Source organism: Sphaeramia orbicularis, chromosome 14, assembly GCF_902148855.1.
Source record: "Sphaeramia orbicularis chromosome 14, fSphaOr1.1, whole genome shotgun sequence".
In the NCBI taxonomy this organism is placed as follows: domain Eukaryota; kingdom Metazoa; phylum Chordata; class Actinopteri; order Kurtiformes; family Apogonidae; genus Sphaeramia; species Sphaeramia orbicularis.
Genome location: NC_043970.1, coordinates 11,350,933 through 11,365,418, shown reverse-complemented (window position 1 = coordinate 11,365,418; position 14,486 = coordinate 11,350,933).

Genomic DNA, 14,486 nt, shown 5'->3' with positions numbered 1-14,486 from the left:
AGAGATTTCTTGTAAATATCAGGGTTATCTCCGGAAGAGGTAATGATAGAATGAATATGCATGAAAACAACTGTGTGGACTTGAGGACAGACTGCCAGGATGTGAGACGGTGACAATAATGCAGTGAAAAATGCGCAAAGAAGAACACAACCTGAGACATTTCCAGCTTCATTTATATGGGCTATACTTATATTCTGGTTGCAGTTTCTTTCTATTTGTACCCTTAAAACACTGTAAACAAATACATTTTGGGGTTACGTCACTACAAGATACAAACACAGGTCGCTCTCCCCGTGAGAATTGTGGAAACTCCGCATCATGCAGCCCCTGGCACTGTCCATTTAGGGACTTCCCACGCAGTATTTCGGCGTGTACTGCGCATGCGCCCGTCAGGAAGAAGCGTGACTTGAGGTTTGTGCGCGCGCATGTGTGTGAGGCGGAATGGCAGGGAGTTTTCCAGTGGAGTTTTCACCGGCAGTCTGTCGAGTGGAATTTCCCACTAGCTGCATGGTGCAAAGTGGATTCTAGGGGAAAATCATCCCGGTTTTCCAGCCTGTTATTGTTTAGTGTCAAAGCGGCTCCCAGGAGAGTGGAGAGAAACACGTGAATTATAAGAAGCTGATGTAAGACTCATGTCACAGTGGAGATGATGGGTGTGTGTTCAGCAGAGGTACAGACCAGGACTACAGCAGTGGGGGGTCACAGAACCTGACCATCACACTGTGAAAATAATCCACTAAAGCAAAAGTTCTGCAATCAAACTGAGTGGAAGTAAAATAGTCTCTGCAGTAAAACAGTCCCCATTATGATCTGCAGGTTGAAGGTTACTGCTGTACATGTTTAACCCTTAGGTCTGATCCTAATATTAGTCCCTTATATTGCTAACACATTTTTTTATGCAAGCTCTAAAAAATACTATACATGAATAATAGAATATAATAAAATAAGATTTTTTTCACTCACATTTGACCTAATTTTTGTTAGCAAATACATTTTAAATATCTTTACCATTCACGACTCAACTTTCTTTTTTGGGGGGGGCGGCCATGGCTCAGGTGGTAGAATGGGTCGTCCAATAACCGAAGGGTTGGCGGTTGAAATCCCGCTCTATTGGGATCTATTGAGCAAGACACCTCACCCTCCTTACCTCCAGTGCCACTCACACTGGTGTATGAATGCGTATGAATGTTTGGTGGTGGTCGTAGGTCGCAGGTGCGAATTGGCAGCCACGCTTCTGTCAGTCTGCCCCAGGGCAGCTGTGGCTACATGTGTGGTTTACCACCACCAGAGGGAGAATGTGAGGGCGAATGAATAATGGATCAATAATGTAAAAGCACTTTGGGTATCTAGAAAAGCACTATATAAAATCCAATCCATTATTATTATTATTATTATTATTATTATTATTATTATTATTATTATTATTATTATTATTATTTCTTTACAGTGACATAAAAAAAATTATGTTTATTTGTGTTGCTGTCAAGCAGATGTTAAATTAAGTGTAGATTGTTAATTTTAATATAGCACATACAATAATATTATTAATAGTATCATTATTATTATTATTATTATTAAACTCCTCCAGGTCAAAGTCTTACACACTGAGGCTTGAACCCTTTCCTGCGTAGTAGTCACTAGAATGGACAGCTATTCTACAGCTGTTCTCCTGTATATTCATGGGTTTTGTAGTTTTAGTTCCACATCAGCCAACACAGTGGACACTTATACATCATCACAAACAATCCAATTCATACCATTAGTGTAACTTTGCTGTTCTTGATAAATCTGATCTGCAGTAACATGTTTTAGTGTAAATCAATTGCTAATTATAAGCCTGTAATTAAAAGTTTTCTTACACAAATAGTTTTTGTTTTTTGTTTGTTTTTTTTTGCAAATTATCTCCATGAAGTGAGTAACAACTGGTATTAAAGTATGTTAAAATGTGAGAAAACATCATTAGCTGCATTAAAAATGTTTTATTTCATCATTTTCACACAGTTTATCACTTTCTGATGATGGGTTTCTTTGCTTCAAAAATTAAACACATGGTGTCCAGCTGAGTGGACATTTTTGTAACTGCATGAAAAATAGGTTCATAAAAATATTTCAATTGCATTGTTTTTGTTATGCCTGAAGAGGAATGAAATCACGTAAGAAAAACATATTGACTAAGATTCTCATAATTTAAGCATGAAAGGCTTAAAATTAACTTTTAAGAGACTACAAGTTAGATGAACTGGTTAGCAGCCGCAGCATGTTCATGTATATAACATGGCTCTATGATTTCTAAAAATCTGTATTGTTTTGTTTTTTGTTCCTGTTGTTAATACACACTGACCAGTATCATCAGCTCTTTTTTCTTTCAAAGGGGTTGTATTTTGCTAAACCCAACTTCTATTAGTCTTTGGTACATTTATTTGTGTATTTGGACCCTAATAGTTCCAAAAGTTTGAATTTGAACCCTCCAGGTGCTGCAAAGCTATCTTCATAATCATTTTGGCAAAAATTGAGTGGATTTCTACAACCCATTTTAATTCCTGCTTAATTTGTTACGTCTATAACTAGTTACGTCACAACATTTGTACATATAAGGTCAAGACTTCAGATGAACATTTCCCCGAGTACGCCATAATTGTTTGTCAGCAGCAGCGAATGTAGTCCATACTGAAAATACACTATATTGCCAAAAGTATTTGCTCACCTGCCTTGACTCGCATATGAATTTCAGTGACATCCCATTCCTAGTCTATGGGGTTCAATATGACGTCGGTCCACCCTTTGTAGCTATAACAGCTTCAACTCTTCTGGGAAGGCTGTCCACAAGGTTTAGGAGTGTGTTCATGGGAATTTTTGACCATTCTTCCAGAAGCACATTTGTGAGGTCACACACTGATGTTGGACGAGAAGGCCTGGCTCTCAGTCTCCGCTCTAATTCATCCTAAAGGTGTTCTATGGGGTTGAGGTCAGGACTCTGTACAGGCCAGTCCAGACTCTGTCAACCATGTCTTTATGGACCTTGCTTTGTGCACTGGTGCACAGTCATGTTGGAAGAGGAAGGGGCCAGCTCCAAACTGTTTCCACAAAGTTGGGAGAATGGAATTGTCCAAAATGTCTTGGTATGCTGAAGCATTCCCAGTTCCTTTCACTGGAACTAAGGGGCCAAGCCCAGCTCCTGAAAAACAACCCCACACCATAATCCCCCCTCCACCAAACTTTACACTTGGCACAATGCAGTCCGACAAGTATCGTTCTCCTGGCGACCGCCAAACCCAGACCCGACCATCAGATTGCCAGATGTAGAAGCGCAATTGGTCACTCCAGAGAAGGTGCCTCCACTGCTCTAGAGTCCAGTGGCGGCGTGCTTTACACCACCGCATCCGGCTCTTTGCATTGCACTTGGTGATGTCTGGCTTGGATGCAGCTGCTCAGCCATGGAAACCCATTCCATGAAGCTCTCTGTGCACTGTTCTGGAGCTAATCTGAAGGCCACATGAAGTTTGGAGGTCTGTAGCCACTGACTCTGCAGAAAGTTGGCGACCTCTTCGCACTATGCGCCTCAGCATCCGCTGACCCCGCTCCGTCAGTTTACATGGCCTACCACTTCATGGCTGAGTTGCTGTCATTCCCAAACACTTCCACTTTCTTATAATACAGCTGACAGTTGACTGTGGAATATTTAGGAGCAAGGAAATTTCACGACTGGATTTGTTGCACAGGTGGCATCCTATCACAGTTCCACGCTGGAATTCACTGAGCTCCTGAGAGTGACCCATTCTTTCACAAATGTTTGTAAAAGCAGTCTGCATGCCTAGGTGCTTGATTTTATGCACCTGTGGCCATGGAAGTGATTGGAACACCTGATTCTGATTATGTGGATGGGTGAGCCAATACTTTTGGCAATATAGTGTATGTCCAAACTTTGAGCCAATTCAATAAAATATTAGTTGTTGGTTGAATGGGACAGAGCAGCACAGCTAACAACCTGGAGGGGGCGGGGTCTGAAGTGGCTCATTTGCATTTAAAAGGCCAGCGCTTAAAATGACCTTTCTGGTGTCATTACTAAGAAAGAGGGATGAAGATGGACCTGTGGAGTTGAATTAATGAAGAATTCAGACCCAAGCATAGCATTTACAGTTTATGTAGACCACAGGTTTTACAATGCATAATTCCATTTTTTTTTTTTTAAAGCAAAATATCACTCCTTTAATTTCCATCTTCATCAACAGGAAAAACTACTTGTATCTGTGTAGCAGCATGGCACTTATTACCAGCTTGTACAACACTGCTACTTAAATCTACTTAATTCCTACCTGTTGTGGGATAAACTAGAGCCCAGAGTGGTGTTTCATTCTCCATCACACTGTCCCTCCTTACAAAACGGCCTGTAGGGTGCATGGTTTCACCAGTGACACATTTTTGCACATTAATTGCACTTTGTACATGTATACAGAGATGATATTTGTAATTATTCAGGACACCTGTGAGGATAAGGCAGGAATTTGAGGCTTTGGGATAAGGCAAGCTGCTTGAGCATTCAATCTCTCCCTGGGCCATCTGCTTTGACAATTCACCGACACTGGATCAAGTCAAAGCCCTCATTAGCCTTCAGTTACAGTTTAGCCTCATAATGTACCTCTAACCTCACCCAGCTGGTAAGACAGGAAGAGTAGGCTTCAGCCTTTTTAACCTTTTCCCCCTATTAACATATTTTAAAGCATTTGATCAATAATTTGGGAAATTCAGTCCCTGTAATCACTGTTTGGTTTCATCATGTACACTCTTCGGTCTCCATTGTCATCATTCATTTATTAATATTGTTGTGATAGTGATCATCATATAATTACATTAATGGTAGAGGTTTCTATTATTAGTACTCACAGCTGCAGTAGTAGTATATCCACTGTTAGTACTTGTATTTGGAGTAGTAGTATTAACAGTTATAGGTAATTGTGGTAGTTATTTGTAGTTAAACTAGCAACAACAGCTCTAGGTTTTAACAGTTATAGTTCAGTTTGCTGAGCATCTATGTGTCTCCCTCTAATTCCCCCCTTTCCCCCTGCCTCCCCAATCTCTCTCTCTCTCTCTCTCTCTCTCTCTCTCTCTCTCTCTCTCTCTCTCTCTCTCTCTCTCTCGCTCTCTCTCTCTCTCTCTCTCTCTCTCTCTCTCTCTCTCTCTCTCTCGCTCTCTCTCTCTCTCTCTCTCTCTCTCTCTCCCAGCTGGTCCAGGCAGACATTCATCCTCCAGAGTCGGGGTCTGCTCCAGGTTTCTGTCTGTTAAAAGGATTTCCTCACCACTCTCACCAAGTGTTTGCTCCTGGAGAATTCTGCTGGGGTCTGTGAATTGTCTTAAGAGTCTGGTTTAGACCAGCTCTAAATGTAAAATGTCGTGAGATAACTTTTGTTATGATGTGGTGCTATATAAATAAAACTGGATTGATAGATTGACTATTCCATGTGTAGTACCGACAACCTGTTAAACTGTAGCGGTGTTTGTTTTCTTGTGTTTTTCTCCCCTTTCTTCTGTCACTTAATGCATGCAAGAGACAATAACCCAAATAATACACCTCCAATGAACCATCTACCACTGAGTCCATATTAAAATTATGCAACATGAATGTAATGAAGCATTAATATAAAGTAGCATTCAATGGAAATACTTAAAGTATATCACAGTGCGGTAGTAAGTAGATACGTAAAATTAATCCTTACATGATTTTCTGTGACAAAAAAACAAACATTTCCATTTTTGAAAAGGCAGTTTACACATTCTTTTCACAGATAATTTGGGAAATCAGTCTCTGTAACCACTATTTGGTGTCATCGTATGCACTTTTGTATGTGTAGGACCAACAGCCTCTTAAACTGTACCTGTGTTAATTTTCAGGTGTTTTTCTCCCCCTTTTTTCAGTAACTTATTACATGCAATAGACAGTCACCCAAATCAAACCTTCCATTAACCATCTGCCACTCACAGCTAAAGTCAAAGCTAAAATTATGCAATATATCAAACAACTTTTACTCAAAACTCAGATCTTTACAGAGTAAACACATGCTTTGGCATTCATCAGACCAAATATCTCTTCAGGTTTCTCCAAAACTAACCAAAGTGCTGTCTGTGTTTAGCACCCTCTTCAGTTCTATCAGTGAACTCTTTTACCCAGTGCTTGGACACAGCAACACAACAGCATTTGAACTGTTTTCAGTTACAGTTCTGTCAGAAATGTTGTTATTTATGAGAATTTTTTTTTTTTTTTCATTGTGACATTTCTATATCGCATGCACAGATATTTGTAGCCCATATAAATATAGCACCAAGGTGATGACTGACTGATATGTAATAGGAATCAAAAGAGGAATGTGTCTGAAAATAAAATTATTCCAACTTTATGGGCAACAGTGTATGTTATAAGCCTGAAACAATGTACTACCACAAACATCTGTTTATGGATCCTCTATAGGCCTGTATTTATTTATTGATTTAAATGCAATTAGAAGCCCATAAAGATGCTGACAAGTACAAGAAAGAAAAAAAACATTTGTTATCCATCTTTAGGCAGCTTTTAATAGCTAAATCTGCACTGTTGTAATGTGACCCATGTTATTGTGGATACTTGCTGAAAAGCCTCTTAAAAAACCTGAAATGAAATATTTCAAGAAAGCCCTCAGATGTACATGACAGAGGGGGGGTATCAGCCTCCAAATCCTGACCTCTGTCTTGTTCTTGCTTCTATCTTCTTGTTTCTCATCATTTGTTATTCGTCTGTTGTCAGGATTTACCAGAAACCTTTGCCCCCTATAGCGCTGCTCTTCAACTCTGTGTAACCTCTGCATACCTGTCATTAAGAACAGGCTGCATGCTGATAAAAAGATATTTAACATATAAAGGGTAATAAAAAGTGTCTCAGATAAACCATGTGTATTTGCATGGGTTTACTTTACTGGTGTTTTTTATAAGTTACACCATGGTTACTATTTAATCCCAATTCAAAGCATGAAGTCTATGACAGCAGTGAAATACAACCCCTTCTGGGTCAATGGGTCAGAGTGATTTCATGCCCTAGACGGTAGTACCTTATCTTTACTGCTGCAGGCGACATTTAAAAAACACTGTGTTGATTTAAGTCGAGAGTAAAAGTCACTTTTGCAGAGTGAATTACAATCTGTGCATTTCCTTTCCTCTGTGTCTGGTGTTCCTGAACTTTAAAAGACCTAAGACAGAGTTCTGTGTCTCTCACTGGGCACATAAATTCATTATGAGCTGCCATGAAAGCTAAATTTTTCATTGACCTTTCTATGTATTCTAATGCTTCCAAAACTGTGTACCCAGAGTTTGAGATGAACAGACTGAACAAAAGTATTTTGATGCTTTCCTTTGATTACATTTGAAATTTGATTAATTACACTATTATCTGCTGCCATTTGTACCTATTTGTTTTATATGTATGTTATATGTATGTTATATGTATGTGTGTAATTTGAATTTTGTTTTATTTATTTTAACCACTTTGTACGGTGACCTTTAGTGTCCTGTGAAGTGCCTATAATTTTATTGTTATTATTATTATTATTATTATTATTATTATTATTATTATTATTATTATCATTATTATTATTATTATTGTTGTTGTTGTTGTTGTTATACATTATGTGCGACAAGTTCATACAGTTTGATGTATTATAATGTTGTAGATTGCCAATGTGAAGTCGAATTTAGATACTTCTTCTAATACTGTGTAGATTAGTGGTATAGACCTGCATTAAAGCATAGTCTGTATCATTATATAAAACTTCAAAGCTAACTTTAACTGTCAAATAAATTCTAGTGGAATCTATTAATCAAATAGTTGCTGGTTACTAATACTAATTTAATCATCAACATTGGTCAAAATTAATGACTGTTTAATGTAATTTTTTTTAAAGAAATCACAATTATCAGATTTCATGCCCTCAAACTTTAATGTTCTCTGTATTTCTTTCCATCTTTGTGGCAGAAAACAGAACATTGTTGAGCTGCAACTAGACAAGACATTTAGGATGATATGTTTTGTTTTGTTTTAAATCATCTTATTGATTTACTTAATCAATCAAAAATATAATCAGCAGATAAACTGACACTGAAAATTATCATCAGTTGCAACTCATGTAAAATTATGTCTGTCTTAAATTTAATGAAGCGTAAGTATAAAGTGGCATAAAATAGAAATACTGATACAGTCCAAATATGTCAAATATATAACAATGTAGTAGCAAATGAAATATATAAAATCAATCTTCATATGATAGCATTTTTCTGCAGTTTATTCTGCAGATATTCATTCATTCTGCATTCATTCTAGCATCATTTTGGTATTGTGAATGTCAAGTACTTACCATAAAAACAGTCTCAGACTAATTTCTTTGCCGTCTTTTCCTCTTCATCCTTTTACCTGATTGTACAGTTAAATGAAGCTTATTCACCAAGGTTAGATAAATATGTACAACCTCAACTCTTCAAGTAAAACAGTCTGATATGTAGCAGATGTTTTATTAAAACAGAGAACAATAGTCAATTCAATCAAGTTGAATTCCAAGAAAAGCAGTTGGACATCTCTCAGGGTTATAGGTAATTACTGACATTCTCCATCCTTGACTTTTATCTCCACAGGCACCTGTAGCCTCTTCATCATCTTTAAACATAAAATCTATTATGTCCTTGGATCCTCCTTTGGCTTCCATCACATGCTTCCTTCTCCTTCAGTTTTTATCCATTTTTATATATTGTGGCCCATAAATTTGGAATAATATTCAGTTTATTCAGTGTTTAGTTTTCAGCCACATTCTTCTTTTTCTTCCAATTTATACACATCTGTATTCACTTTTGACCAGTTGCGCTGATTACGTACTTTGTCTCAGTTATACTTTATCTATCAAAAATTAATCACATTCAATCACAATCAATTCATGAGATGACGTAAAAAAAAAAAATATTATTCCAACTTTATGGGCAACAGTATATTTCTAACAAGAATCATACTGTATAAAATCCTTTAATTCCTCAGGAGCTCGTGCAAGTATCTCATATACATTGTTCACTGCAAAATACCATTTTCTATTAAGGTACAGTCTTAGTTACATAAACATAGAGCTGCCTGACCTGTTAGCTTGTGCATTTATACAAGTGCAAATTTATGATGTCACTATTTTTTAATGTGGTGATGATTTTCTATATATATTTTTCAATACTAGATTAAGTTTGTTTGAGTTGTGAAAAATTTAACTCACAAAGATCCAAACAGCCACCAAAATAAACTACTGATGTATAATGTTTAATTCCCGTTGATCCACTAATCCTATCAATACATGTAAGTAACTGGTGTAAATTGCAGTTTGTCATCTTTTCATGGTCATCAGATATGACCCATTTGGACACTCAGAGGCTCCGTACTGAATGTGGAAACACCGTCATCTTCTACAACACTGGTTCACCAGTAAAACCCATGGAGTTGGATCAATGACAGTGGATGGACACACTTGATTTTATGTTCAGTTATTGATATATTTTGTTGAAAAAGTCACTTTTTCTCCTGTTCTGATGTAATAACCTTTGAATTATTCCAAGTTTTTATGAACATCTACATAATCAGTGAATAAAATGTTTGAAAAAATATGATTTACACACACACAAAAAAAAAAAAATTAAAATACAGAGGATAATATCATAATAAACTGTGATAAATCACTTAAGAAAGGTTAAATAGAGAGAGAAATTCATTTGGGAACTTCCACGAAAGTAGCACTCCATCTTCAAGGGTTAATGATAATTTTTTTGTACATTTCTCTTGTTAGCTAAGCAAATAAACACAATGTTCTCAACAATAACCGCAATGTGACATTTTTGCAAAAATCTAAGAAAATATAAACATAGAAATTAAAACAATCATTTCCTTTGATTAAGTGATGACTGGTACATTGATGACTACAGCAGTTATATTTCGCACTGAAGTGAAGGTACAAAAGCGCCTCTTTCCTTTAATAAATGTGGTTGTTATTTTATTATGGAATACTTGGTCTAAATAAGTAACTATATAATTAACACATCATGTGCATTTCTGTATTTCAGCATGCTGTCTTAACCATTAAAGATCTAACAACTTCAGAGAGAAATTTTAACTACATCTAACACCTCCTAAGAGATTTAGCACCATATGTATGTATATATATATATATATATATATATATATATATATATATATATATATATATATATATATATATATATATATAAACCACCAAGGCTTAGACTATATCTAGATTTTAGGATTCTAGAGATTGTGTATCTTTATGCATTAACCCATAAAGATCTGGAACTATTTCTTGTAATGACATCTGCATAAATTTTGTCACTGTATTTAACTTTTCCTAAGTGATCTATCACCATTTACTCTAATAGTGTCCTCTGCATTATTCAGTGAAAATCTGGTATTTTCCTATATTTAATTTACTGATCATGTTGCTGTTCCTAAATACTCAGAGTAAATCTAAGGGGTTTTATATCAAAACAGAGAAAACTAAAGATGAAGTGACTTTTTCAGCAAAATATATCATTAACTGAATATAAAAAACAGGTGTCTACAACCACTGTCATTTATCAATCTACATTTTTTTCTTGGGTTTTATTACTGAAGGTTACAGTTTTTCCACATTTACTACAAAGCCATAACCGATGCCCATGAAAAGTGGAGAAACTGCATTTTACCTGAATTATTTCATTGTATTGATAGGATTAGTGGTTTGGAAGTTCTTAAACATTTTAGATCAGTGGATGCTTTTGGTCTTCTGTGGCTGCTTAGAGGCTTTGAGGGTTAAGAAAACCCTGGAAGTAATTGCTTTTTCATGGCCTCATTCACCTCAATTGTTCAGTGTTTGACACATTTAAGGGTGTTTAAAAAGTCAACATGCACGTCCACCCTCAAAGCCTCAAACAGCGCCATGTAGTTACGTAACATGGCATTTTGACCTTATAGTATTAAATTTTAGTGCCTCCAGTTAGAAAGTTCACATTATGTGTCAGTTTGATGTATAACTGGGCTTAACCCATGCTTCCCTTATCTGTGTAAATGGAAACTGTGTTTTAGTTGTGTAAAAGTGTCCATGACTGTCACTTTTTTGCTTTACATTACGCCGTTCACTGTGTTATTTCCTCGTCTGCACTTTGATCACACTGCAAAATAAACAGACTAGCATCCAACAAATAAACATTGTCCAGTCTCCTGATGTCCTTTTAGCAAATCACAGCTGAGTTTACAAGTTTTACAAAACCTCACAGAGACATAAAAACAATTGCTGCTTTTAATTTTGATATTTCCTCCACTTGTACGTATTTATCGGAAGAAGAAGAAGAGGAGGTTGCATCAGGTGTGGCAAGTGCATTTTAAGTCTCTATGTAGATTAATGACGAAAAATAAAAGCCTTTCAGTTCAGTTATTTAAACAATACTTTTTATAATCTAATTTTTGTCATTTCACATGCTATTATTAAGCCTATTTGCATGTGTCAGGTTGATCAATATGTCCAACTTTGTAAGCTTTCAGTCCAGTATCTATTAATTGGATTGTTTCTGACTCTTTCTCTTAGTGGAATAGAAAAGAGGAAGAAGTAGAAGTAGTGGTAGAAGAAGAAGAAGAAGAAGAAGAAGAGGAGGAGAAAGAAGGTGTGGTGGGTGGCACTGCTGCAAGTGACAAATTTATGCTCCTGACCAGTGGTCTGTCTAAGAAGGTCAGTCAGATGACCACAATAAGACAGTGAGCCATGTCAGCCTTTATTTAACCAACAGAACTTTTAAAAAATGGGCCAATAATTGCATTTTATAAATAAATTAAATAAATAAATTTAGATTCTGATACATAAAACATGTTTTTAAAAAAAAAAAGGTAAGAAGGGGAAGAAAAAAGACTAAAAAGTTCATAGATTATAGTAATTACAGTGTTCAATGAGATTCCCCAATCATCAGATTAATGGGTAACAGATGATGACTCATGATTTGACATGAAAAGGATCATCCACCAATAACTGACATTATAAAGAATTGAGGGGCTTTAATATCCACAGTACATAAAAGTATAAAAAGAAATGTCAGTGTATAAAAGCAAGAATGGAGTGTGTGTGTGTGTGTGTGTGTGACCTTCAGGCCCTCAGGTGGTACTGCATGAGAAACTGTCATGTGATGCAAACAGACATGCAGGCTCAGGAGGGCTTAGAAAAGTGTTGGTACTTAACACAATTCAGCGCTGCATTCAGAAATACAACCTGAATTTGTACTACACAAAGAAGAAGAACTGTATGATTTATACGCAGAAACGTCTTTGACTTCTCTGGATCCTCAGATGGACCAAAAGACTGTGGAAGCCTGCTATGGTAAGACAAGTCCATCAGCTAGTTTTCATAAAAAACCAAAGGGGAAGTACGTCAGCTCCAAAATGAAGCCAGTTCAGAAGTATGTTAAAGCTGCAATACCACCGACAGCCACTGGGGTTGGCTCTGTAACACCCTGGCTCCCATAGACTCTGATATCTGCTGTTGGTCTTTGATGGACAGATCAGTATGACAGCTTGCTCATATACAAAGTTAAAAATGAATAAATAAAATACTAATACTATCACTATTATTATTACAGTTACTAATAATTTTCCTGACACTGAAAAACACAGTAAAAACAACTTTGATATGCAATGCTTAATGACGTTTTACTATTTTACAGGCAGTAAGATAGCGTCTAGCACCCATGACCCCTCCCAGACAGCTCTGACCCCTCCCACTCCCACTGCCCTTTCATCTTTCTATGGTTGATACTTATATGAATAATATGGTAAATACGGTCATTTCCAGGTCTAAAATATCATAATGGTAATAGCCAAACTACTGACGTCAAAACAATAGCACAGAAACCAAAGTGTAACATCTGGTTTTATAAAATTAATTAAATTATTAGTTTATTTGGGAGGAACAGTGCACATTAATGAACATCCATACTAAGACAACATCAGGTGTAAATGTCAGATTGTAGCTAACATGTTCATTTGTACCCATAGTCAGAGGCAGGTAAAAAAAAAAAAAAAAAGAAAAAAAACATCATTAAATCATACAAATAGAACAACACAATAAAAGGTCAAGCGTTAAAAATGATCAAAATACTTTTTTTTTCTTTCAGTCACTGTTTGAATAAAATTTTTGAGGTGACTGGTGAGTGATTGGAAGACTGTTCCAATATTGATTTACTTCTATGCAGTTCATGGGAAAAACAGATGATGGATTATATGTGGCAAAGAGGAAAAACCCCAGTCAAACTGTTGATAGCAAAAGGTCTGGAGCAGCATCTGTGATGATCTGGGGGTGCATCAGTGCTCACATAAATGAATGCACATATGAGAAGGCAGATACTAGCGCGTTAGAGAGACACAGGGCGGATGTGGCTCAGTTGGTAGAGCGGGTCGTCCAATGACCAAAGGGTCAGCAGTGTCCTTGGGCACTGAACTCTAAACTGCTCCCAGTAGGGCCAGGTAGCGCCTTCCATGGAAGCCCAGTGTGTGTGAATGTGGGGAATTATAACATGCTTTAGGCACCATGAAAGTGTAGAAACTGCGCTATATAAGTTCAGTCCATTTACACATGCTGCCAAGTTGACATCTTCACCCATTAAATCTGTGGTTATTACATCAGGATAATACTTGACCTCATTCTGTACCAGTTCCAACAGCATAGCTTCTTCTTAAAGGAGTGATATTTTGCTTTTTTTAAAAACACAATTATGCATTTTCAAACATTTCCTTGTGGTCTACATAAACTGTAATGCCATGCTCGGGTCTGAATTCTTCATTAATTCAACTCCACAGGTCCATCTTCAACCCTATTTCTGAGTAATGACACCAGAAAGGTGGTTTTGAGCGCTGGCCCTTTAAATGCACATGAGCCACTTCATGCCCCACCCCCTCCAGGTTGTTGGCTGTGCTGCTCTGTCCCGTTCAACCAACAACTGAACATTTTAGGTCATCAGCTCAAAGTCTGACATACTTTCAGTATGGACTACAACCACGGCTGCTGACAAACAATTATGTCGTACTCTGAAAAATGTTCATCGGAAGTCTTGACCTTATATGTGCAAATGTCATGACGTAACTAGTTATAGATGTAACGAATTAAGAAGGAATAAAAACAGGTTGTTGAAATCCACTCGATTTTTGCCAAAATGAATATAAAGATAGCTTTGCAGCACCTGGAGGGTTCAAATTCAAACATTATGAACTATTAGGGTCCAAATACACAAATAAATGAACCAAAGACTAATAAAAGTAGGTTTAGCAAAAAGTGACCCCTTGAAGTTTTTTTTTTCTATGAATGTATAAAGAAGGCGCAACATATTATTGCACATTTTGAAATTTTGTATTAGAAAGTGGTTATCAGATTCGTAAGCTCAATTTTGCTTAAGGTGTTTTGTTTAATATAAAAAAA